This window comes from Lithobates pipiens, unplaced genomic scaffold (assembly GCF_037356315.1).
Source record: "Lithobates pipiens isolate NorthernLeopardFrog02 unplaced genomic scaffold, aLitPip1_a1.2 Scaffold_24, whole genome shotgun sequence".
NCBI classification, from domain to species: Eukaryota; Metazoa; Chordata; class Amphibia; order Anura; family Ranidae; genus Lithobates; species Lithobates pipiens.
Genome location: NW_027507786.1, coordinates 23,562,729 through 23,585,990, shown reverse-complemented (window position 1 = coordinate 23,585,990; position 23,262 = coordinate 23,562,729). Strand labels below are relative to the sequence as shown.

Genomic DNA, 23,262 nt, shown 5'->3' with positions numbered 1-23,262 from the left:
CTTCCATAGTACTGCAATGGCACTCCCAGGATTAAGACCGGATATATCACAATGAATGGTGACATCCTCGTCCCTCAGTACTGACACAACTGACGTCCTCGTTGTCACCCTCAGAGCCCCTATAAAATATAAATAAAGTTATTTGTACCCAAAACTGGAGGATGTGCTCTGTCATTTAAATACCTTCACCTGCAGCTGAGAATTGCTGCTGCCAGATGCCGGTATTTAAAGCAGTATTAAACCCAAAACCAAAATGTGGTGGCAGCATTAGTTTTCTTTTTTAGGCTTTTTCCCCTCTCCTCTCTCCAACCCTGAGAAAGTCACACCATTTTTGATGCAACGCATTGGGAGGAGCCGGGAGATGTTACTTCTGGTCGTGACCAAGACCAGAAGCTCAGCCGTTTGCTCCTTTGGAGAATTGGAGATCTCCTTATGATTATCACTGTGTTTTTAACCGGTTCCCGACCAGCGCACACCAATGTACGTCTGCAGAATGGCACGGGCAGGCAAATCGGCGTACCTGTACGTCCCTTTAAATTTGCCGCCCTGCCAACGCGAGCGCGCCGGTCGGGACCCCCGTGAGTCTGGTCGTGGGTCCGGCGGACCTAATCGATGCGGGCATACCCGCGTTCGTCTCACGGGGCGGCTGAACGGAGAGATGCTGTTGTAAACAGCATCTCCCTGTTCTGCCTAGCAACTAGTGATGCTGATCTCTGCTTCATGTGATTGGAGCAGAGATAAGTGTTCACTAAATGAAAGCCCAACCCCCCACAGTTAGTAACACGCCCCTAGGAACACTTAACCCCTACACTGCCACCCACTGGTTAACCCCTTCACTGCCAGTGTAATTTACACAGGAATCGGTGCATTTGTATAGCACTGAATGCTGTATAAATGACAATGGTCCCAAAAATGTGTCAAAAATGTCCGATGTGTCCGCCACAATGTCGCAGTCACAATAAAAATCGCTGATCACCGCCATTACCAGTAAAAAAAAAATATTAATATAAATGCCATAAAACTATCTCCTATTTTGTAAACACTATAACTTTTGCCCAAACCAATTAATAATCGCTTATTGTGTATCGGCCTAAGCTACCTACCAAGACATGGCCATCCACCTAAACTGACCAGGCCGGGCAAGGAGAGCATTCATCAGAGAAGAGCCAAGAGGTCCATGGTAACTCTGGAGGAGCTGCAGAGATCCACAGCTCAGGGGGGAGAATCTGTCCACAGGACAACTATTAGTCGTCTCTCCACAAATCTGCCCTTTATGGAAGAGTGACAAGAAGAAAGACATTGGAGAAAGAAAGTCATAAGAAGTCCTGTTTGTAGTTTGTGAGAAGCCATGTGGGGGAGGGGGCAGCAAACATGTGGAAGAAGGTGATCTGGTCAGAGGAGACCAAAATTCTACTTTATGGCCTAAAAGCAAAACGCTATGTGTGGGGGAAACTAACACCGCCCATCCCCCGAACACACCATCCCCACCGTGAGACATGGTGGTGGCAGCATCATGTGGTGGGGATGGTTTTCTTCAGCAGGGACAGGGAAGCTGGTCAGAGTTGATGGGAAGATGGATGGAGACAAATACAGGACAATCTTAGAAGAAAACCTGTTAGAGTCGGCAAAAGACTTGAGACCGGGGCGGAGGTTCCCCTTCCAGCAGGACAACGACCCGAAACATCCAGCCAGAGCTACAATGGAATGGTTTACATCAAAGCATATTCATGTGTTAGAATGGCCCAGTCACAGTCCAGACCTAAATCCCATTGAGAATCTGTGGCCAGACCTGAAAATTGCTGATCACAGACGCTCTCCATCCAATCTGACAGAGCTTGAGATATTCTACAAAGAAGAAGAATGGGCAGAAATGTCCTCTCTAGATGGGCAAAGGTGGTAGAGACACCCCCAAAAAGACTTGTAGAGAAAGGGGGTTCTACAAAGTATTGACTCCGGGGGGCGCCATACAAATGCCCCTCCCCCACACTTTTCACAGATTTATTTGTATCATTTATCATTTTCCTTCCACTTCACAATTATGTGACACTTTGTGTTGGTCCATCACAGAAAATCCCAATAAAATACATTTATGCTTTTGGTTGTAACAAAATGTGGGGAATTCCAAGGGGTATGAATACTTTTTCAAGACACTGTATATACTGGCAGGATTGGTATTTGGTATTCACAGCACTGGAATTGGGAACTCTACTCAGTGGGGTATTACTAGTGGCTGTTGGTGCTCCGGCGTTTGGGGGGGCAGCAGATGGACCTGACCACAGACCCTCCCCCGTCACTCCAGCCCACACGGCGCACCATACCCCCCTGGTTGCCAGCTCACTCACCCTGTGCTGACAGGTGGATGCCGGCAGCAGCTTCCCCCCTCAGCCTCCTCTGTATCCCGTCTCCTTCCCTTCTCCTCCTCCCTCATCAAAGGCCAATAGGGTGGCTTTTCCTTTCAGCCAATTGGGAAATAAGTCTTATGACCCACTTCCTGATTGGCCCGGGAGGAGGATCAGTGTGATAATAGTAAATATTCATTGGCTATCATCATCAAGCTTTGCGCTTGGAGCCCACCCTTTTCTGAAGCCTATTAGAGCCAACAGCTCTAATCATGTGCTTAGACCCCCCCCCAATTGGAATCCATGCTTCCAGTGCCCTGCATGTAGATTGGGGGGGGGGGGGGGGGGCGGCGCCCGTGCGCCCCTAATGGAGGGGCCACCACTGGGTGATACTCTTTTATATAGCTTTATATTGTGTGCTATTTTGCAATCACATATAGTTTATCACTTGGATTCAGCTTTACTGCCCAGGAGGACGTTTAGTAATTTTTCATTTATTTAAAATCTGTTTTCTGCATTTACGTACATTATATATATATATATTTAAAGTTAGCGCCACACCCTATATTGCTTTTTTTTTCATAACACATACAGTACAGTGTAATCTCACAGAGGACATTACTGTATCAAATCATTTCACTTCAAATCATTTCAAGACTTCTCCAGAGCCTCTCCCATCCTCTGGAACTCCCTGCCCCAGTCTGTCTGCTCAGCCCCTACCCTGTCCATCTCAAAGAGTCCCCTGAAAACTCATTTATTCAGGGAAGCCGATCCCCACCCCCACCTAACTGTCCCAGAGCCCCCCCATCAAATCATTCTCTGCAGCCATTTCCTTTTGTACCACCTCCCCCTCCCTTTAGAATGTAAGCTCTACGGGCCGGACCCTCCTGTACCTTCTGTATTGTACTGTAATTGTGTTGTCTCCCCCCCTATACATTGTAAAGCACTGTGTGAACTGTTGGCGCTATATAAATCAATAATAATAATAATAAAATAATAATTTCACTTCCCTTTTCTCCCCAGTGCTTTGTACAATGCCCTGCATGCAGTTTTATATTATATATATATACACATATACTGTTCTTTCTGCCTGGAAACCGGAGATTGTCCATAGCAACCAAAAAGTGTCCATTTACATCAAAGGTGGTTTTAGACCAGCTAGAAAACAGCGATAGTAAATTAGAACACTTGCAGAATTGAGCGATAGTGAATTGTGGGGAAATTTATTTTATTATTATTATTATTATTTTTTTTTATAATTATTTATATTTATTTATTATATGATGATTTATGATTTTGTGTTTCAGACTTGATCACACCCGGGATGTCTACTAGACTCTTGGCGGACAGATTTTAGTGAGTTATTACTAAGAATTACAAACCTACAATTGAAAACGTCAAATTTCTATGCAAAATAATTGTACCGCTTTGAGACGCAAAAAATCTGAAATAAACATCCCGCCAGGGAGGTGAAGAAGGCAAAACAACAATATGCTTAGAAAAAAAAGAATGAATAAACACTTTAGCGACAGCAAAGAAAGACACACGGGCCCTGTGGCAAGCTATCCAGACCATCACCAACTACAAGCCCCTGCCACAGGCCAATGATAATGATACTTCTCTCCACCACTTTTATGCCCGGTTTGAGATGCAGAACCACCAAACACCCTTCATGAAAAACGACCCATATCCCGAAATGACCGGGCGCTCTGCTTTTCTCCAGCCAACGCAAGGAAGACCCTGTTCAGGATCAGCCGACGGAAGGCTACTGGCCCTTGATGACCTACCTGGACGTGTGCTGAGAGACGGTGCTGTACACCTGACAGATGTCCTTACAGATATCTTTAACATTTCTCTGAGCCGGGGCGGTTGTCCCTACGTGTCTTAAATCCACCACCAAAATTCCAGTGCCAAAGAAGACACCTGTGTCCTGTTTGAATGACTATCGTCCCATAGCACTGACTCCAATAATGAAAAATGGAGAAGTCCCCTAGAAGTGGGACTTTATAGGTACTACTACCATATTCACATACGTAGGAAAATATGTAAAAGAAAATGGTACAAAGAAATACATAGTTACAATATCACAGAAACATATAAATAATCAAGGATGCATAACAATACACAAGGAATCATGGATAGGTAAACGGAGTAACCCAGACCCTTGGGTTTGGGTTACTCCAATACAACTATCCGTAGGTTGGCCTTGACATCAGTTTGCCGGGCTGTGTTAGAGCTCTGCCTGGTCTTGTGTACAGTGAGGGGCACATGACCGGCCAGAACCAGGCCTGGTTGGACGTTTTGGGTATCAGCTACCTCTGAGCCAATCAGTGGGTGCGCCGGGCCCCGCTGAGGAGTCTGGGGAGGGGTACTTAAGATGTTGAAGTCACGTGTTATGGGAGGTTCGTTTGTGAGGCCATAGCGGTCTGTTCCCGTTTTCTGGACCAGGGTAGCTCCGAGAGGGGTCCCGGTCATGGGAGCGTTTGCCGCTCGGCAACATGCTTCGGTTGGCTGGCCCCAAGAGACCCGCCTGGTCTGGGGTAGGGATCCGTCCGTTCCCAAGTCTCAGAACCGGCTGGTCTGAGGCGCAGTAACTGAGGGAGGATTCAAGGTGTCCGGGTGTCCGGGTGTACTCTCGGCTTGGAGAGGCACCGCAGCTCGTGGAAGTGACCGGGGAGGACCCTTCGGAGGAGGGCCGGCAAGCTGAGAAGTGCCTGGGTACTGAGTAGGGAAGGACATTGACGAATCCACGCTTTCTGATACTGCCAAGGAGACAGAGAACATTCCGGGTACTGAGGAAAAAGGTTCCTGTTCACTTTCAGTTACAACTTGTTGAAGGTCAGAGATTTCACAGGTTCCGGATCAAAGTGCTGACTGCCATAATCTCTGGCTAGAGGTTTGTTCAGCCGCGAAGCGCCCAGCTGCGAGTGGCTACTCTCTGGGTGGTATTAGAGACTTTCTGATATTAGCAGTTCAAGGTGCCTGAGCTTCTTCACCCCGCCTTCTATTCCCATATGAGAGACTGTGTTGTTGGATGTTACCCCTGCAAATAAAAACCTTTCTAAAGGACTTTTATGGTGTCAGCGTCCAAAGTGTCGGGTACTAACCCTGGGAACCCCTAGACATGGAAGAACCAGCCAAGCGGAGGTAACCAGTAAGCCCAAAAGTTAAGGCCGCCCTGCCAAGGGTTATGGCCGCTACACTAGTAAAATAAATAATAATAAAAATGCCATAATTCTATCCCTTTTTTGTAGATGCTATAACTTTTGTGCAAACCAATCAATAATCGCTTATTATATAAAAGGATCTATAAATAAATAAATAAATGATTAATCACATATAGATCTAGCAGCGCTTAGTCATTAATAAAAAACTCTGATGTTCGATATATATAATAATATTTTCCATCAAGTGTAAATAAATAAATAATCATAAAAGAGTCCACATGAAATGTCCATCTTCATCCGACACTTATATATTAAAGTGGGAGGTCCTCCCGTATATTGAGATGTGTCGCACCACAGCCCCTCACCCCAAATCACCGCCACAAAATAAACACACACAAGGGGGTGTGTGAAGAACACGGCTCCCCTTTGGTGGTGCTCTCACCAGAACCCGCTGGTCAAAATTCCCGTGGACTCTCAGACCACTCCTCCTTCCCCATCACTTACAACTCATTATCTCGGAAACAAGTGTATGAAGAGAACAAATATAGTGTAATTCCGTAAAACATAAACTTTTATTAAAGTTTAAAATCATCAATTTTTACACCACAAACAACATCGAGTATAAGGCCCCTTTCACACATGCGGACGATATGTCCATATTTCCTCCATCCGTTTGCGGATGAAATACGGACATACATTCATCCCTATGGGATAGCGGGTGTCGGGGGATGAACATCCGCAGACACCCGCTATAGTCCGCCTCCGCAAGTGTCCGATTCTGCAGACGAAGGAAAATCCTATTTTTCTATCTGTCTGCAGAGCGGATTGGATGAACACGGACAGACGGTCCCCCATAGAGGAGAGCGGAGAGCTGACAGGGCGGTCCCTCCACAGTGTGCGGAGACCGCCCTGTCCGCAGCCAGCTCAGCGGGGACAACTGAGCGATCCCTGCTGAGCGAGCGGATCATCACGGGGCGGATCATTACTGCTCCGCCCCGTGTGAAAGGGGCCTAAGGCATTGGTTTATTCATACACCGCATAGTGTTCAGGTATATCAGGATCGCCCTACCGCCCTCTCCTGTAGCCGTGGGCTGTATCTCTCTGCTCTCTCATGGCTCAGACTAACGTCTCCCGATCCACTGCCCTACTGACCCTGTCTACTGCCCTACTGACCCCACCCACTTCTCTAGTGACACCATCCACTGCTCTACTGACCCCGTCCACTGCTCTACTAACCCCGTCCACTGCCCTACTGACCCCATCCACTTCTCTACTGACCCCGTCCACTGCCCTACTGACTCCGTCCACTGCCCTACTGACCCCGTCCACTGCCCTACTGACCCCGTCCACTGCCCTACTGACCCCGTCCACTGCCCTACTAACCCCGTCCACTGCCCTACTAACCCCGTCCACTCCTCTACTGACCCCATCCACTTCTCTACTGACCCCGTCCACTGCCCTACTGACTCCGTCCACTGCCCTACTGACCCCGTCCACTGCCCTACTGACCCCGTCCACTGCCCTACTAACCCCGTCCACTGCCCTACTAACCCCGTCCACTCCTCTACTGACCCCATCCACTTCTCTACTGACCCCGTCCGCTGCCCTACTGACCCTGTCCACTGCCCTACTAACCCCGTCCACTGCCCTACTGACCCCATCCACTTCTCTACTGACCCCATCCACTTCTCTACAGACACCATCCTCTGCTCTACTAACCCCGTCCACTGCCCTACTAACCCCGTCCACTCCTCCACTGACCCCATCCACTTCTCTACTGACCCCGTCCACTGCCCTACTAACCCCATCCACTTCTCTACTGACCCCATCCACTTCTCTACTGACACCATCCTCTGCCCTACTGACCCCGTCCACTGCCCTACTGACCCCGTCCACTGCTCTACTGACCCCGTCCACTGCCCTACTGACCCCGTCCACTGCTCTACTGACACCGTCCACTGCTCTACTGACCATGTCCACTGCCTTACTGATCCCATCCACTGCCCTACTGATCCCGTCCACTGCCCTACTGACCCCATCCACTTCACTACTGACCCCATCCACTGCTCTACTGATCATGTCCATTTCTCTGCTGACACCGTCCACTGTACTAACCACGTCTACAACACTACTGACCCCGTCCACTGCCCTACAGACCCTGTCCACTGCCCTACTGACCACATCCACTGCCCTACTGACCACGTCCACTGCCCTACTGACCCAGTCCACTGCTCTACTTACCATGTCCACTTCTCTACTGACCACGTGCACTGCACTACTGACCCCATCCACTGCCCTACTGACCACATCTACTATCCTACTGACACTGTCCACTGATCTACTGACTGCATCTTAAACCCTACTGACTACTAACTACTGTTCTACAATACTGGGATGGGAAAGGAAATCTGCCAAGTGAGCTGCCAGGGGTCCCTGTCCTCTGATTCTCCAGGGGTGATCCCTGTCCTCTGATTCTCCAGCGGTGATCCCTGTCCTCTGATTCTCCAGCATTGATCCCTGTCCTCTGATCCTCCAGCATTGATCCCTGTCCTCTGATTCTCCAGCATTGATCCCTGTCCTCTGATTCTCCAGCATTGATCCCTGTCCTCTGATTCTCCAGCATTGATCCCTGTCCTCTGATTCTCCAGCATTGATCCCTGTCCTCTGATTCTCCAGTGGTGATCCCTGTCCTCTGATTCTCTAGTGGTGATCCCTGTCCTCTGATTCTCCAGGGGTGATCCCTGTCCTCTGAAGTAAAGAGGAACCCTTGGAACTCAAAACTCTTAGCCTCCCTAGCGGTGATCCGGAGTCTGGCTTGGGTTGGGATTTCAGTACCACGAGCGGTAACCCGGAGCCATACTCGGGATAACATCGCTGGATACAGGGAGAAGTTACTTACCTTGTCCCCTGGATCCAGCGATGTCCTCCGCTTGATTCACACAGTGCCCGAGTGCTGCCGAGCTCCGTTCCCTGCGACATTACAGTGCACAGGAGCAGAGATCTGCGCCAAATTCAAAAAAGTAACAACACACAAAATACACACAGTACTGTATAAAAACATTACACATCCCCTTTGTCCCTAGTGTTCTGTCCAGTGCCCGGCGTGCACTTTTATATTATAAATACAGTTTTTTCTGCCTGGAATTTGGAGATTGTCCATAGCAACCAAAAAGTGTCCCTTTATGTCAATAGTGATTTTAGACCAACTAGAAAACAGTGATAATTAGTGATGGACGAACTTCCGACGGGACGTTTCGCGAACGCAGACCGCGAACGCGGCCGATAGTTCGCGAACCGGAACGTTCGCGGCGGGCCCCATTGACTTCAATGGGAGGCGAACTTCGCAAACCTACAGGTCAAATTTGCAGCCACAAAATAATTATTAGCTGGGCAAACATAGTCCCACCACATGGCCAATGACATAACACATGTATGAGGTGAATTTGGGATCGATAACTACAAGCATTCTTTTTTTATATGGGAAATTGTTCTGACAATTCAGGACTGTGGAGCGCATGAAGGCAATGGAGGAGAGGGAAGGTCAGGGACCAGGGTAGGCAAAGAAGAGGGTGCAAGAGATGATCACCAGCAGCGTGACATACAGCAATGACACCTGCACTGTGATAGAGTCATCTGACAGCAGCACCGTGATAGAGAGCACTGACATCAGCAGCGTGACATACAGCAATGACACCAGCACCGTGATATACAGCACTGACAGCAGCACCGTGATAGAGAGCACTGACAGCAGCAGCGTGACAAAGCACTGAAATCAGCACCGTGATATACAGCACTGACAGCAGCACCGTGACATTAAGCACTCACACCAGCACCGTGATATACAGCACTGACAGCAGCACCGTGATAGAGAGCACTGACATCAGAAGCGTGACAAAGCACTGAAATCAGCACCGTGATATACAGCACTGACAGCAGCACCGTGATATACAGCACTGACAGCAGCAGCGTGACATTAAGCACTCACACCAGCACCGTGATATACAGCACTGACAGCAGCACAGTGATAGAGAGCACTGACATCAGAAGCGTGACATACAGCACTGACATCAGCACCGTGATATACAGCACTGACAGCAGCACCGTGATAGAGAGCACTGACATCAGCAGCGTGACATTAAGCACTCACACCAGCACCATGATATACAGCACTGACAGCAGCACCGTAAGCAGCCCCAGAAGGAAGTCAGCACAGCACAGGGATGGTGTGATCGCCTCATAATAAGCAGGCCCAGGAGAAAATCAGCACAGCACAAGGATGGTGTGATCCCCTCATAATAAGAACCCCCAGGAGGAAGTCAGCACAGCACAGGGATGGTGTGATCCCCTCATAATAAGCAGGCCCAGGAGAAAATCAGCACAGCCAGGGATGGTGTGATCCCCTCATAATAAGCAGGCCCAGGAGAAAATCAGCACAGCACAGGGATGGTGTGATCCCCTCATAATAAGAACCCCCAGGAGAAGGTCAGCACAGCACAGGGATGGTGTGATCCCCTCATAATAAGCAGGCCCAGGAGAAAATCAGCACAGCACAGGGATGGTGTGATCCCCTCATAATAAGCAGGCCCAGGAGAAAATCAGCACAGCACAGGGATGGTGTGATCCCCTCATAATAAGCAGGCCCAGGAGAAAATCAGCACAGCACAGGGATGGTGTGATCCCCTCATAATAAGCAGGCCCAGGAGAAAATCAGCACAGCCAGGGATGGTGTGATCCCCTCATAATAAGCAGGCCCAGGAGAAAATCAGCACAGCACAGGGATGGTGTGATCCCCACATAATAAGCAGGCCCAGAAGAAAATCAGCACAGCACAGGGATGGTGTGATCCCCTCATAATAAGAACCCCCAGGAGGAAGTCAGCACCGCACAGGGATGGTGTGATCCCCTCATAATAAGCAGGCCCATGAGAAAATCAGCACAGCACAGGGATGGTGTGATCCCCTCATAATAAGCAGGCCCAGGAGAAAATCAGCACAGCACAGGGATGGTGTGATCCCCTCATAATAAGCAGGCCCAGGGGAAAATCAGCACAGCACAGGGATGGTGTGATCCCCTCATAATAAGCAGGCCCAGGAGAAAATCAGCACAGCACAGGGATGGTGTGATCCCCTCATAATAAGCAGGCCCAGAAGAAAATCAGCACAGCACAGGGATGGTGTGATCCCCTCATAATAAGCAGGCCCAGGAGAAAATCAGCACAGAACAGGGATGGTGTGATCCCCTCATAATAAGAACCCCCAGGAGGAAGTCAGCACAGCACAGGGATGGTGTGATCCCCTCATAATAAGCAGGCCCAGGAGAAAATCAGCACAGCACAGGGATGGTGTGATCCCCTCATAAAAAGAACCCCCAGGAGGAAGTCAGCACAGCACAGGGATGGTGTGATCCCCTCATAATAAGAACCCCCAGGAGGAAGTCAGCACAGCACAGGGATGGTGTGATCCCCTCATAATAAGCAGGCCCAGGAGTAAATCAGCACAGGACAGGGATGGTGTGATCCCCTCATAATAAGAACCCCCAGGAGGAAGTCAGCACAGCACAGGGATGGTGTGATCCCCTCATAAGCAGCCCCAGTAGAAATATGACACCGCTCAACCTCTTCAAAGAGGAGGGTAGGGGCATATAATACGGTGTGCTTTTTTGGGACAAGGAAGTGAGCCAAATGAAGAAAGAAGGTCTGTGTGCCTGATTAAAAAAATTGTTTATAGACATATACATGGTCTACTGGTCACATGTGTTGAATTCCTCCGAGATCCATGCCTCATTCATTTTTAGAAATGTGAGGTAGTTAACACTGTCGTGAGCTAGGCGAGTACGCTTATCAGTCACGATCCCCCCTGCTGCGCTGAACGTCCTTTTGGACAGGACACTGGATGAGGGGCAAGCCAACAGTTCGATTGCAAATTGGGCAAGCTCTGGCCAGAGGTCAAGCCTGCCCACCCAGTAGTCCAGGGGTTCATCACTCCTCAGAGCGTCCACATCGGCCGTTAACCCGATGTAGTCGGACACCTGATGGTCTAGGCGTCCCCTGATGCTGGATCCGGATGACACCTGTCGATGGGTCGGCTGAAAGAATGACCTCATATCCGAAGTCACCAACACGTCTTCAAACCGGCCTCCTCTTGCAGGCGCTGTTGGATTGGTACCCGCAACTCCTTCTCTGGGAGGGGGAATTGCTCCTCTGCCAGCGCACGCAAAAGCAACATTTCCGCCATTTTGTGTTTGTACCAGGGGTCTAAGTACGTTGCCACCCAGTACTGGTCCTTGACCCTTATGCTTTTTATACGGGGGCCCCTATTAAAACACTGGAGCATGAAGGCCCCCATTTGCACTAAAGTGGAAGCGGTGTGGTGGCCTGGCTCCTGCTCATCATCCAGGATAATGTCGTCCTCTTCATTCTCCTCTCCCCATCCACGCACAACAGGGATCCCAGAAAGGTTTAAAGCATGCTCTTCTTGCTCCTCCTCATCCGCCCCGGCACCATCCTCCTCTGACTCCTCATCAGACTCCTGTTGTTGACTTGTCTCAGATAGAGTAGCCCCCCCTGGGAATTCATCCAGCATTGTGACTTCCTCATCTTCCCGCTCCTGCTCCTCCACAGCTTGATCAATGACACGACGCAATGCACGCTTCATAAAGAAGGCATAAGGTACCATGTCAATGATGGCGCCATGGCTGCGACTGACCAGTTTGGTGATCTCCTCAAATGGCCGCAGAAGTCTGCATGCGTCGCGCATGAGCAGCCACTGGCGCGGTGAAAAAAAACCCAGCTCCCCAGAACCGGTTCTGGCGCAGAGTTCATACAGGTAGACGTTAACTGCACGTTTCTGCTGGAGCAGCCTATCAAGCATATAGATGGTTGAGTTCCATCGTGTCGGGCAATCGCAAATAAGACGTCTGACCGGCAGATTGTGTCGCCGCTGAATGTCAGCAAGGCGAGCCATGGCCGTGTAAGATCTTCTGAAATGGGCCGAGATTTTCCTTGCCTGTCGCAAGATGTCCTGGACCCCAGGGTATTTGACAACGAATCGCTGCACGACCAAGTTTAAGACGTGTGCCATGCATGGCACGTGCGTGATTTTGCCCTGTTTCAATGCGCTAAGCAGATTGGCACCGTTGTCACACACCACTTTACCAACTGTCAAATTGAGCGGTGTTAGCCACTGATCTGCCTGTGAACGCAAAGCTGAAAGGACTGCCGGGCCAGTGTGGCTCTTGGCTTCCAGGCACAACAGACGCAGCACGGCATGGCAACGTCTCACCTGGCATGTGGAATAGGTTCTGGGGAGCTTGGGCGGTGCAGCGGAAGAGACGCTAGCAGCGGAAAAGGAGGAGGCAGCTGAGGAGGAGAGGGAGGAGGATGGAGTAGGAGGAGGAGGAGAAGAAGAGTCAGGCCTGCATGCAATCCGTGGCGGTAAAACCAAATCTACACGGGTGCCACGGGTTACATGCTTGACGGCCGTCAGAAGGTTCACCCAGTGGGCAGTAAAAGTGAATTACCTTCCCTGCCCGTGTTTGCTAGACCACGTGTCTGTGGTCAGATGTATCTTGGCACCGACACTGTGTGCCAGAGATACATTCATTTGCCGCTGAACATGGCCATATAGCTCTGTGATGCCCTTCTCTGAGAAATACTTCCTTCCTGGGACCTTCCATTGTGGTGTTCCAATGGCCACAAATTTGCGAAAGGCCTCCGAGTCCACCAGTTTATATGGCAGTAGTTGGCGGGCTATCAGTTCTGACAAGCCAGCCGTCAATCGTTGGGCAAGAATGTTATCCGGCGTCATCATTTTTTGACGCTCGAACATTAGGCCCACGGAAGCCTGCCTTTTTGCAGAAAAATGTGAGCTTGGCGTGATGGAAGGTGGAGTGGAGGACAATTGTGAGGAGAGAGGAGAAGGAGAAGTAGAAGACGAGGCTGGACGGTGAGAGCCTGCAGTGTGGCTTTGTGTGTTCCGTTGCTCCCACTCGGCTCGGTGATGGCTGCCCATGTGCCTTCTTAAGGCGGTCGTCCCTAGGTGAGTGTTGGGCTTACCGCGACTAATGCATTGACTGCAAAGATTGCAGATGGCAACGCTATTGTCAGCAGCCGACACGTTAAAAAAAGCCCACACTGCGGAGCCATGTGCCGGTGTCCTGGGAGCGCCAGATGTGACCGTACATGGTCGATGACTCGCTCCTGATACATTTGCAGTCTGCTTTGTCCCTCCTGTGCAATGTAAGTTATTCCTGCTTCTCCTCCCTATCTGCTGGTCCATATCTCCCTCTGAACTCCCCTCCTCTTCCTCTCTTGTGGGCACCCACGTGACATCACTAGACACGTCATCATCAACGTCACCTTCCCCACCGCTATAAGTAGAGATCTCGGAGTAGGCAGCAACACCGGGGAACAACCTCCTCCTTGGGCTGATCTGGGTACTGTCGTCAGACTGCTGAGTAGCGGTTGTTGCTACCTCCTCTTCCTGATCCAATGCCAAGAGTGGCTGCGCATCAGAAATGTCCTCTTGATATAGATCGGAAAATAATTCCTGTGACTCAAGCGGAAGGTATGTGGTGGTGGTGGTGGTGTTGTTGTTGGTGGTAGTGTCTTTGGGGGTGCACATAGCAGAGAGTGAAGAAGAGGGTGCAGATTGAGAGGATGAGGAGGGTGCTGAAGAGTAAGGCTGAGTGAGCCACTCAACCAAGTCTGGTGCGTCCTTTAAAGTAATTGAACGCACCTTCTGCAACTTCCCACTTTGGCTCAAGCCTGTTGCTCCTGCCCTACCCCTACCACCCCTGCGGAAGGGCCTGCCTCTTCCTCTGCCTGTCATTTTTTAAATGACCCTGTGACAAAACTCTTAGTCCCTATACCGATGAAGGACTGCTCCAGTATAGGGCAGCGGTCAGCAGTGGTGCACCTCAACCCTATCTATTGTGGACCGATACCGGTCCTTACAGAACAGCAGACTGTACCTCACTCAACCCTATGTACTGTAGCACCCTACACCAAGTTACCAGTCCTTATAAGGACCTTTGTGGACCAAGTAGGTTGTGTGTGACTGATTAGCAGACTGTACGTCAGTCCCTATACTGCTGAAGGACTGCTGCAGTATAGGGCAGCGGTCAGCAGTGGTGCACTTCAACCCTATCTATTGTGGACCGATAGCGGTCCTTACAGAACAGCAGACTGTACCTCACTCAACCCTATGTACTGTAGCACCGTACACCAAGTTACCAGTCCTTATAAGGACCTTTGTGGACCAAGTTGGTTGTGTGTGACTGATTAGCAGACTGTACGTCAGTCCCTATACTGCTGAAGGACTGCTGCAGTATAGGGCAGCGGTCAGCAGTGGTGCACCTCAACCCTATCTATTGTGGACCGATACCGGTCCTTACAGAACAGCAGACTGTGCCTCACTCAACCCTATGTACTGTAGCACCCTGGACCTTACCAGTCCTTATAAGGACCTTTGTGGACCAAGTAGGTTGTGTGTGACTGATTAGCAGACTGTACGTCAGTCCCTATACTGCTGAAGGACTGCTGCAGTATAGGGCAGCGGTCAGCAGTAGTGCACCTCAACCCTATCTATTGTGGACCGATATGGTCCTTACAGAACAGCAGACTGTACCTCACTCAACCCTATGTACTGTAGCACCCTACACCAAGTTACCAGTCCTTATAAGGACCTTTGTGGACCAAGTAGGTTGTGTGTGACTGATTAGCAGACTGTACGTCAGTCCCTATACTGCTGAAGGACTGCTGCAGTTTAGGGCAGCGGTCAGCAGTGGTGCACCTCAACCCTATCTATTGTGGACCGATACCGGTCCTTACAGAACAGCAGACTGTACCTCACTCAACCCTATGTACTGTAGCACCCTACACCAAGTTACCAGTCCTTATAAGGACCTTTGTGGACCAAGTAGGTTGTGTGTGACTGATTAGCAGACTGTACGTCAGTCCCTATACTGCTGAAGGACTGCTGCAGTATAGGGCAGCGGTCAGCAGTGGTTCACCTCAACCCTATCTATTGTGGACCGATACCGGTCCTTACAGAACAGCAGACTGTACCTCACTCAACCCTATGTACTGTAGCACCCTGGACCTTACCAGTCCTTATAAGGACCTTTGTGGACCAAGTAGGTTGTGTGTGACTGATTAGCAGACTGTACGTCAGTCCCTATACTGCTGAAGGACTGCTGCAGTATAGGGCAGCGGTCAGCAGTGGTTCACCTCAACCCTATCTATTGTGGACCGATACCGGTCCTTACAGAACAGCAGACTGTACCTCACTCAACCCTATGTACTGTAGCACCCTGGACCTTACCAGTCCTTATAAGGACCTTTGTGGACCAAGTAGGTTGTGTGTGACTGATTGGCAGACTGTACGTCAGTCCCTATACTGCTGAAGGACTGCTGCAGTATAGGGCAGCGGTCAGCAGTGGTGCACCTCAACCCTATCTATTGTGGACCGATAGCGGTCCTTACAGAACAGCAGACTGTACCTCACTCAACCCTATGTACTGTAGCACCCTGGACCTTACCAGTCCTTATAATGACCTTTGTGGACCAAGAAGGTTGTGTGTGACTGATTAGCAGACTGTACGTCAGTCCCTATACTGCTGAAGGACTGCTGCAGTATAGGGCAGCAGTCAGCAGTTGTGCACCTCAACCCTATGTATTGTGGACTGATAGCGGTCCTTACAGAACGGCAGACTGTACCTCACTCAACCCTATGTACTGTAGCACCCTACACAGACCAAGTTACCAGTCCTGATAAAGAGCTTTGTGGAACAAGTGAGTTGTGAATGATTAGCAGACTGCAGCAGAAGGGCAGCAGTCAAGTATAATATTCTTTCTATATTTGGAAGAAAGAATATTATAAGTGTACAAGCCTATGACCGTACCACTGATACCAGTCCTGAAAAGAACCTTTGTGGAACTAATAGTAACAGCTACTGTTTAAACTGACCCTCACTGCCTGACACACTGCTTCCTGCCTGTCCCTATATAAACTGGCAAAACAGAGGAGACTGGAACAATAACTGGTTACTGGAATAGCACTTTTGTGGACCTGATAGTAACAGCTAATGATGATGATGATGACGACTAATCTGGCTGTCCCTACAGCAACACACACTGTCCTGTCCCTTTCTCTAAACTGACAAAAGACACTCAGGCTGCTGCAAGAATCAGTAGCACAGCAAACCTATATACACCTAACACCTATACCAGTCCTGAAAAGAACTTTTGTGTACCAAATAGCTAGCGGTTTATCTGTCCCTACTCCACACAGCAACCTCTCCCTATAGTGACAGAAGAAAGAATGTAAAATGGCCGCCGGATCGGGTGTATTTATAAGTTAGGGGGAATGTCCAAGTGTCCATGTGCTGTCATGTCTCAATTGGCTGTCCTGTACCCCATGATGGATGTGTCATCAGGTCAAAGTTCCTTTACACAGTAAAAACACGGAAGTCCGCCGGGCGAACGATGCCAATAGTCCGCCGAACTGGCGGACCGTGAACAGCCGAAATTCGCCGCGAAACGACCGCCGGGCGAACTGTTCGGCCATCCCTAGTGATAATAAATGATAATCACTCGCAGAATTGAGCGATAGCAATTTGTCATCAAACACTAAATCTAATGACAGCGACAAATCTGTAAATGAGCAAATTTCAGTGTTTTTGGATTTGATTACATTATTGAATCATTTTTATTATTATTTATTATATTATAAACTTTATCACACCCGGGATGTCTGCTAGACTCTGGTTTGAACAGATTTAAGAGAGTTATTCCTAAGAATTGCAGGCCTACAGTATAAAATGCCAAATTTCCATGCAAAATAATTGTACCACTTTCAGCACCTAAAATCAGAACTAATCATCCCGCCGGGGAGGTTAAGCCACTTTGAGTATCTTGGCGTGTGGTGGATGTATCTGCACACATGTTGGAGATAGTGGGGGGGGTGGGGGGGCAGGTCAACTTTTGCATTGGGGAGCACAAGCTTCAAGCTATGCCTTTGGACTTACCTGTGACAGTGAAGAGGGGGAGGAGTATGTAGAGGATATTTGGGGGTCTCATCGTCTCCAGAATTCGGATTCCACCCTACAATGACATGACCGAGTATTCCTCATCGGGAGAGAAATTACTTTCTGTTCTAAAGTAACATCTCATTTCCTGAGAGAGGAGAATAACCCCAGAGAGAGGAGACCGAGCACTCCACCTGGAGGACAGAGAGAGGTACTGCATACTGACACCAATTTTATATATATATATACTGAAACTGATCATATATATATATATACAGTGTTGGTCATCTTACTTTAAAAAAGTAATTAGTTAAGTTACAAATGACTTCTCCCAAAAAGTAATTGCATTAGTAACTCAATTACTACATTGGAAAAGTAATTAGTTACTCAGCAAAGTAACTGTGACTTTTTTAAAATATTCTATAATACAATTACATTCTATAACATCTTTAATATCAAAGATGTTTATATTAACTGATTGAAGAATAAAAACACTATATACAGCATTTTAGAACATTTGGTATTTATTTGAACCCAAATGTTGAGGGGGGTGGCAGCGGTGGTACTTGAGGGGTGGCAGAAGTGATACTTGGGGGTGGCAGTGGTGGTACTTTGGGGGGTGGCAGTGGTGGTGGTGTACTGGGGGGGTGGCAGCGGTGGTACTTGGGGGGTGGCAGTGGTGGTACTTTGGGGGGTGGCAGTGGTGGTGTACTTGGGGGGTGGCAGTGGTGGTACTTTGGGGGGTGGCAGCGGTGGTACTTGGGGGGTGGCAGTGGTGGTACTTTGGGGGGTGGCAGTGGTGGTGTACTTGGGGGGTGGCAGTGGTGGTACTTTGGGGGGTGGCAGCGGTGGTGTACTGGGTAGTGGCAGCAGTTGTGGTGTCATCTTCTGCCACCACCTCTGCCTCTTACTGATCCCAACCCCCCAGCACTGATCTCATCCCTACCCGATCCCCCATCACCTCTGTTGTAGAAGTGATGGTGGGTGGGTAGGGATGGGATCAGTAAGTAGCAGAGGTGGTGGAGGATTGGGATGGATGGATTGCACTACAATTCGAATCATCAGTCACTTACTTGAATGCCTCCAGGGATGCCTTTCCTCATTGGGAGAGAGAGACCCTCCCCTTCACTCGATTGGTGTCAGCTGGTCAGCTGACTTCATTTTTCAGTGTCCGCCCCGCCTCCCTACATTCTCTCTCTGGATAGGTCGGGATGGGGCGGCCCTGACTGTCTCTCTGAGTCTCCGCCTCTTCTCAGCTCAGCGGGCGAAAGCCCCCTCCCCGTGGCGGAACGAACGGCCAGGCAGAGCGGCCACCGGCGGGGCCTCCTGGGCGGTAGATGTAATTGCGGTAACGCCGCCCAAGTAATGGGAACTGAGTTACCACGAGGGGAAGAGCAATCAGTTAGAATAGAAAAAAAGAGAGGAAACTCCCCTGATTGGGGTTTTTAGGCAGCAATCGAAAAGAAAATTGGATAAACAATGTATAGAAAAATCTGTATTTATTAAGATGAAAAACACTTCATAACATGGTAGTTAAAACATGAGCTCCAGTGAGAATTGGACAATAAGAAAGAAAAAATGGATACAGTGTAGCAGTCAATAATCTCATACCAGCATTGTGCAATACATATCTAAAATGTACAATATTGGCAGCCCTAACGCGTTTCAACCCCCACTGGGGTCTTCTTCAGAGGAAACGTCTGTAGGGGGAGTATATAACAATTATTTATTATGCACACTATAAACATTTTATAATAACACAGGGTGCAAACAGTAAAATTACCCCGTATACTTTATCCAGAGAGAAAAGCAGTTTTATTTCATTCCCACATGGAGGACCTCTTACTTAAAAGGAAAAACCCCTTGACTCCAGAGTCGGGGTCCCGGATTTCTCCACAGATGCCACAAGCAAGGGACAGGACAGGAAACACCAGTATGGCTTACAAGAGGTCACATGTTGTAGAGCCCCACCCTTCTTCCCTAGGGGGAGCACACCCACCCACCCTTCTTCCCTGGGGGGGGGCACGGGGGGCACCCAGAGGTACGGGTAAAGATACGCAATACCTACGGCAAAAATTCCAAAAACAAAAATGATGAGAAATGTTATTAGAATAAATGAGGTGTTATGAGGGCCATAACCTATATGGTCCTGCATAGTGTGCGGGAAAAAAAGTATGCCCCTACATATATACCGGGCCAATTATGGATGAATATATGGCCACACAGTTAGTGTATGCGTATACAAAGTCCCACCAGAGGAGGTTACACCAAACGTGATAAAAGATACTAAGATGCCAGCAAAAGAAACAGTGAAGGTGAAAACATGCCAGTGAGAAAGCAAACATTAAACACGTGTGATGATGTGAAAATAAATAAATAAATAAATGAAATTGTGTAGGTGCCGTTGCACAAAAAAGGCAAAAGTCGCAGTGCAAGATTATAGTAGGGGAACAAAGCGCGATTCCCATGTGAGGGCGTGTGTGTGGTGAACCGGTGAAAGTAGTGCATTAAGTGGCAGGGACATATTGAACTGGCTTCCACTGCTGAAAAGGTAGGGAATATAAGGCGTGATTAGCCCAGGAACAGTCACAATGTAAGGACGCTCCAAGGGCAAAGTCCAAAAGAAGATTCACCCAACCTAAAGAGATTATAAAGCAATAAGTTGCAGAACAGGACTTTAACCTCAAAGTCCTATAAACAATAAAAAAAAAAAACGAAATAAAACATTGTTAACGCAGTGTTATGCCAGAGTCCCAAAACGAACACCTACCCTGCAATAGCTGAGATCGTGTTTGATCCTCCTGCTGGGTAGCTGGGAATGAATTAGCACTTCCTAGAAGGAGCTCTATATGGGGGAGTTGATTAGTCCACTCTCTGGATGATATCATTCAGGTGTGTGTCATCAGAGCATCAGCTCCATCCATAAGGGTGGTATATGGTCACCACAATGGGACGGCCTCGTGTGGCCTCACCGACGTTCTGGAAGGATGCCAGGCGGCCCCGAAATGATGTCATTCACGTCGTAAAAACGTGACGTCCATGCGTCACACGCACACGCGGGGGGCCCCCGCGCATGTGCAATGATGGAAGGTGTCCGTGAATGTCCAGGGACGCCGCCGGCAAGGGGAAAAGACCCCACGCCTAGCCAGCAGGACCAGCCTGCATACCCAGAGTAAGGGACATGGGGAGGAGCCCAGGACAAAGCCGTGACTCCTCCCCCCCTGCCGGTGTCTTGTCATATAACGTCCTCCATCCGCTAGTGTCCGCTGCGTACTGCGCATGCGCAGTGCACAGCAACACAGATTCCGAAAATTGCCGAGGATGAACGGCGTCTGTGCCGTGAGTCCAGGTTCTAGCCCCACCATCCAAGTGGACATAGAGTAGGAATAAAAAAGAGCCGAGCCCAGCGAGGCCGAGCCCGAAGCGCGGCGAGCGAAGCGAGGGGCCCTCTAATATTCACAACCCTATGTCCGCTTGGATGGTGGGGCTACCACCCCCACTCACGGCGCAGGAGCCGTTCAGCTTCGGAGATTTTCCGAAGCTTCGTCTGCTCCGTACTGCGCATGCGCAGTACTGGGCAGACACTATTTGATGGCCGGACACTATACGGCAGAACACCGGGAAGCCACACCGATAAGGAATCCCCCGCCCCAAGTGCAGCAATCCTAGGAACACCGGGAGATCCCGGAAAGTGGAGACAACGAGTAAAAGAAAGAGGGTGACAATGAAAAAAAGGCACAGGCTTTTTATTATAAAACAGTGTAAATACAAAGATGTGTCCCTTGTATGTATAATAATTAGATGTGGTTTAATAGGATGTTACACCTCAACCACACAGTATACATATACATGGGGCACAGCTGTTTTGTATTGTATCATAGTAACACATGTAGTATGTTTACAATCTGTATATACATGGAACGTCTGATAAGTTGGTCGCAGGAAGGAAGAATATTGGTATGTCGGAAGGGAAAGAAAAACCCTTTTTAAAGCAGGGGATCGATCGTCCATCCACAGTGGATTATATGGGATGTAAAAACATTTACAGAAAGTTGGTCATTATGTTTTATGTTTTATCAACAAAAGAAAACCACATTTGCAAACATTATTAATTTATTGTGTTTTTCCAGAAACAAAGCCCTTCAAGAAGGGGGCAAAAGAAATTGATTTGTTGAGACCAGGGGCAGAGGTGGCACTTGGTTTGAATATCCACCTCTGCTCGTGCTAAAATTGTATTCCAATCTCCGCCTCGATCTGGAATGTGAATTCGATCGAGTGCGGCGAAAGATACCTCGAGCATCATGTAGTTGTGAACCACAACCACATGACGCCCCAATGGGGGGTAATGGTTCCCAATTTGCATACTGTAGACATGTTTGGACATACGTCTATGGAATTCCTGCTTGCACTCGCAGGACATAAGATATACAATCCCTCGTGTTTGACAATTCGTGAAATGCAGGGGAGGAAATACTTTCCCATTCGGGAGACGGAAGACTTGTTCACGTCTGATATATTTGCCGAATGAGCAGTGGCCACACGGGAATGAGCCGGAGACTCTACAATGTTTCAGTCTCTGAGGTTCATTTTTGAACTCACTCTGGACCAGCTTGTCCTGTAGCGAGGAGGACCGTTTGAAGGTAATTGAGGGATTTTTTGAGATAAACTTGCTAACCTTCGGATCATCCATAAGTATGGACCAATGTTTCTGGACAATATTTCTAATGGCTTGATGTTGTCTAGAAAAGAGCAAGATGATCCTGGCTGGATCCAAACCAGGGTCATTTGCAGCCATCTTTTATGACAGTAAGTTATATCGGGGCCGAACAGCAGTTTTGTTGTAAGCTTTGCGGAAGCAAGAGCGGCTATAGCCTCGTGCCAACAATCTAGATTGCAGTTTACCTGCTTCCTGTTTAAACAGGAAGTCATCAGAACAGTTTCTGCGTAACCGAAGATACTGTCCATAGGGTATTGACTTTTTAAGTGCAACGGGATGAAAACTTTCCGCATTGAGCAACGTATTGCCTGCGGTGTGCTTGCGAAATAGTGCAGTACAAATTAGATTCTCAGAAGTATGTCCCAAGTGGATGTCCAAAAAGGTCATTTTATCCTGATCATACGACATGGTAAATTTCAGGTTGTAAGCATTGTGGTTAATAAGAGCATGGAACTCCAGCAGCAAATCCTCAGGCCCATCCCAGATGACGAAGACGTCATCAATGTATCGTAGCCAAATGGTGATATGGTGGTGCTAAACAGTTGGAAATACCTGCTGTAGTCTCATCCCGTGGCCACCAGGGGGAGTTGGCCAGTAAAAGTGCAGCAGAGGATTGGTTCATATGTACTCAAATGAAGATGGTGACCTCCAACTACTGCGGTGGGTAAGGCTGGATTCGCACATATGCATTTTTTGTGCTTTTTGCATTTTGTTCCATAGGAAACCATGATAAATGGATTGTAGTGCAAATCTGCAAAATGTAAAAAGCTCTAAAACTGCCGTAGGTGTCTATCCAGCCTAAGACTGTCTTTAATGAAATGATGGCTGGAGCTGCTGATTTCATGTATAAAAGGACTGGTTACGAGACTTTCCGCATTGAGCAACGTATTGCCTGCGGTGTCCTTGCGAAATAGTGTAGTACAAATTAGATTCTCAGAAGTATGTCCCAAGTGAAAATATTAAAATGAATAATTAATACTAACGAAGCAAAAAAAAATGTGTGCAATAGTGC

General features: G+C 48.6%; 1 protein-coding gene across 14 annotated transcripts in view; it reads right to left on the bottom strand.

Moving 5' to 3' along the window:
- LOC143929724 (hemicentin-1-like) overlaps positions 1-23,262 on the bottom strand; it is a 419,992-nt gene that overhangs the window by 280,420 nt on the left and 116,310 nt on the right. The window lies entirely within an intron of this gene.